Consider the following 4,561-nt stretch of genomic DNA (forward strand, 5'->3'; position numbering starts at 1 on the left):
GTTGGAAGAACTCCAACTCAGCTAAGCAGTTATACCTCTCCACACTCGCCACTCTCGTGTTTAACTAAGAAACCTGGTTAAAAAAAGCCTGGTAAGTAAAGAGAAGTCACCTAGTCTTGGGCATTCTCCAAATGATTGGATTCAAGGACTTTGTGAGGTCAAAAACAGTAATGAAGCAAACCTATCTGAAACTTCAGCCAAGTCTTCCAGCTCAAATGCAGACAATCATATACAGCTAGCAGAACAGAGCAGAGATCAGAAGACAGTCAAGAAATTGATTCATACTTGTATAACGCATTGGTTTCAACAAAAGTGCCAATGCGATTCAAAAGGGAAAGAAAATCTTCTTGAAGAAATGTTGGAACAACTTGACATCTATATGGAAAAAAATGAACTGACCTCTATCATACACCAAACACAAAATATGAAGTTGAGACAGAGCATACCCTTAATGGAAAAGTTAAAATTATGTAACTTCTAAAAGAAAGATAGGTGATATAGCAGGCTGCCTCTAACTCGGCATCCCTTACCGTTGTCACAGTTGCTGTGGGGTAGACTTTGCAAGCGTGTCCCCAAGACTTTAGCCTCACCTTTCTCCAGGGAGAACATTCAGGGGACCAGAATAATGGCCTTGGGGCTCTTGAAAGCCAGGAGAGAAGAAACATCCGTGTCATTCCATGATGTGGCTGTGGACTTCACCCAGGAAGAGTGGCAGCTGTTAAGTCATGCTTAGAGGACCCTGTACAGGGAAGTGATGCTGCAAAACTACAGCAACCTAGCCTCCTTGGGAATTTCATTTTCCAAACCAACACCTGTCATTCTGCTAGAGTATGGAGAAGAGCCCTGGAAAGAGGAGAGAGGACATCAGCCCAGCCCCTGTTCAGCAGATCCAAAGCCAGAAATTCCACCTTATTCCTCCTCCGTTCTGGTCTTCTGTGGTCAGCAATTACATCAACATGTGCTGCATGATCATCACCTTCCAATCTGTCCAGGCTTGTTTGCAGGAACCCTCCAAAAAGCAGATCTCTGCCCAGCAGATCAGAAGCAGCAGCTGCAGCTATTCTCTTATGAAAGCTTCTGGGGGGACAGAGTGGAAGGTGAAGACAGAGAAGGTGGCTCCAAATCTTTGTTTGGGAGGACAAGGGAGAGAGTTACTTCAAGAACTTTCTCCAGCCCATCTGAAGAACAGCTATTAAGCTCAAGAGAAAGCAAGACAGTGATGGAAATAAGGTTCAGCTCATCTGGGAAGCCAAAACCTTTAGAAACAGACAAAGCATTAAAGTGGGTAGAAATCTCGGGATTTGAGGTAGTCATTTGTGGAAATTGTGGGCTTGGCTTTAACCAGAAATCAACTCTCTTTAGTCGTCAGAGGACTCTCTTAGGAGGAAAGCCTTATTTCTGCAGTGAGTGTGGCCGAAGCTTTAGCTATAAATCAACTCTCATCACACACAAGAGATCACATATGGGGGAGAAGCCTTACCTCTGCAGAGAGTGTGGGCAAACCTTCAGCCAGACGTCAAACCTAGTCACACACAAGATGGCGCACTCTGGGGAAAAGCCCTTTGCATGTGAGGATTGTGGGCGAAGCTTTAGCCAGAAGTCAACCCTCATCAGACACCTTCGAACACACTCAGGGGAGAAGCCCTTTGTGTGCCAGGAGTGTTGGTGAGGCTTCAGGGCTAAGTCAAACCTTATCACACACCAGAGGACTCACTCGTGGGAGAAGCCTTACGTCTGCAGGGACTGTGGGAGGCTTTTTTGAGATAAATCCACTCTCGGCAAACACCAGAGATTTCATTCAGGGGAGAATCCTCATTTGTGCAATGAATGTGGCTAGAGCTTTAGTCAGAAGTCATATCTCGTTAAACACAAGAGGACACACTCAGGAGAGAAGCCTTTTGTGTGTCTGGAGTGTGGGCAAGGCGTCAGTGATAAATCAAACCTTACCACACACCAGAGGACACACTCAGGAGAGAAGCGTTACATGTGCTAGGAATGTGGGTGAGAATTTAGGCCTAAGTCTACTCTCATTGCACATCAGAGGACACACTCAGGAGAGAAGCCTTTTGTGTGTGGGGAATGAGGGCAAGGCTTTCAACAGAAGTCACAACTCATCAGTCATCAGAGGACATGCTCTGGGAAGAAGGCTTATGTTTGCACTGAGTGTGGACAAGGTTTTAGCCAGAAAGCAAATCTAGTCAGACACGAGCTGACCCACTCCAGGGAGAAGTCCTTTGAGTGCATTGAGTGTGGGTGAGGCTTTGGCCAGAAAGCAGCCCTCCTAAGACATCAGAGGACGCGCTCACGGGAGAAGCCCTATGTATGCAGGGAGAGTGAGCGGGGCTTCACTGATAAGGTGACCCTCAGCACTCATCAGAGGACACACTGGGGGGAGAAGGCTTATATTTGCAGTAAGTGTGGGGAAGGCTTTCGGCTGAAATCACTCCTCATTAGACACAGGAGGACTCACTCGTTGTAGAGAAGTTTTATGTCCAGGGAATGTAGACGAGGCTTTAGCAATAAATCACATCCCATCAAGCAAGAAAGGACAACTTTAGGGGAAATCTTATGTGAACAACGAGTGGTCTTCAGAGATACGAACTTTCACCAGAAGATAGGAGAAGACCTAAATGTATAAAGCAGTGGTTCTCGGCTAGAAGTAATTTTATCCCTTAGGTAACATGGATGATGTTCAAAGATACTTTTCAGTAATCACAACTGGGAGACTGCTACGGGCATCTAGTGGGTAGAGGCCGAGTATGCTGCTAAGCCTTTTACAGTTCAGAGGACGGCTCCCCACAACAAAGAACTATCCAACCCTAAAACACTTGGCCCCTCTAAGGCTAGCTCTGGCTCCAGGGCCACCCATTGGCTTGGCGGACGGTTTCTTAGACTATGCTTCAGCTGAGAGCCTTCCTCCCCAGCCTCCTTCCTTCCCCTTCTCCCCCATGTCTAGATCTGAGGCCTCTCCTTGCCTTCTCTGCCTCCCTTTCCATTTTTTTCCTCAAATATGATTTTCCTGAAAGTCTCTTGAACATCTAATCCTACCTGCTTTCTCAGAAAACTCCAACTGAAACAATTACAAAGAAAAAATGGTAATTTTATAATGAAGCAACTTGGCCTAGATCACCTTAACAAAGTTAGCCACAGTCCTCCTATTAGGATTCATTGGAAAGGACACCATGTCATTTTTTTTTAAATATTCCTGCCAAAGAATGTGTAACCTAAATATTGCCATAAGAACTAGACAAACAACACAACACTGTAAATCAACTATACTTCAATAAAAAGATGTTTGTTTTTTAAAAATTTCCACACAAAAATGAAATAGACAAACAGAAATTTTAAAATATTCTATGAAACTACTGCCCTGCAAAAAAATCAAGGCCAGGAAAGACAAAGAAAGGTTGATAAACTGCTTTATATTTTAGGCAACTACATACACATGAAAACTTAACACAATGCTTGGTATATGATTGGATCGTGGACAGAAAAACATGTAGTTACAAAAGACTATGGACTAGAGAATAGTGTTTAATCAATATTGGGTCAGTGATAAATGCAGTGTAAGGTGGTCATGGAAGTCATGCCCTCAGTCTGGAAGTGTACAGGTGAGTTTTTAGAGGTAAAGCAGCCCAGTGACTTCAACGTATTCACAAATTGCTCAGAAAAAAAATGGTCTCAAAGTGTTCATAGAAAAAAAGTGTATATAAAATATAAATACATTTTCCAGGAGGAAGGGAGGAGAGAGAGCGAGCGATCAGAGAGAGAGAGAGAACAAATGGAACAAATATAAACCATTGGTTAAGTCCAATTAAAAGGTATACAGTAATGCCTTCTACTTTCCTTACAATTTTCCTCTAAACTTTTTATTATACCAAAATAAAAATATTAGCACAAAATAAAAAGGAAGGGAGGAAGGAAAGAAGGAAGGAAGAGTAAGGACGAAAGAAAGAAAGGAAGGAAGCTCTCGTGTTGTTAGGTTGGTTGGTAGTTGGAGTACTAATCACAGTTAAAATTGGACTTGCAACACAGCCCAGAATAACTCAACTCCTACAGAAATTAGAAAGATTAGCTCATATCCTGACTGTCAGATGAAAGAAAGGGCTTGCACTCTCTTGAAATATCCATACAATAGTCTCTAACCATTCTTTTCAAATACACAGTGTTCTGAATATAATTAAAAATTAACAGATATAGAATAAAGTAGGAAAATGTAACCTGATTCAAAAGAAAATAATAGAAATAGACCAAAAGATCACCCAGCTATTGGAAATGGCAGCAAGGGCTTTAAATCAATTACTATAACTAATTTAAAGAATTTGAGGGGAGGAAGGATATTTCAAAAGGAAAATCAGAACTCCAAGAAAAGAACCAAACATGAATACTAATATTAAAATATGCAACATCTGAATTTTTTTCTCCAAATCTGCCGATGCAGTAAAATTAACTGTCATTTTTTCTTCCATTTCTTTCTGAAATAACTTTCACGGAGATTCAAATGAGTGATTTAAATGAACCCAGAAATAACACTAGAAGGGAGTTGTTGCTTTGAAAGTTA

At 42.1% G+C, this 4,561-nt stretch overlaps 1 pseudogene; it reads left to right on the forward strand.

The window, feature by feature from the left end:
- Nucleotides 1–754: 754 nt before the first annotated feature.
- On the forward strand, nucleotides 755–2,479 carry LOC132430289 (zinc finger protein 133 pseudogene; annotated as a pseudogene).
- Nucleotides 2,480–4,561: the final 2,082 nt, after the last annotated feature.

The sequence above is a fragment of the Delphinus delphis genome, chromosome 8 (genome assembly GCF_949987515.2).
Source record: "Delphinus delphis chromosome 8, mDelDel1.2, whole genome shotgun sequence".
Classification (NCBI taxonomy): domain Eukaryota; kingdom Metazoa; phylum Chordata; class Mammalia; order Artiodactyla; family Delphinidae; genus Delphinus; species Delphinus delphis.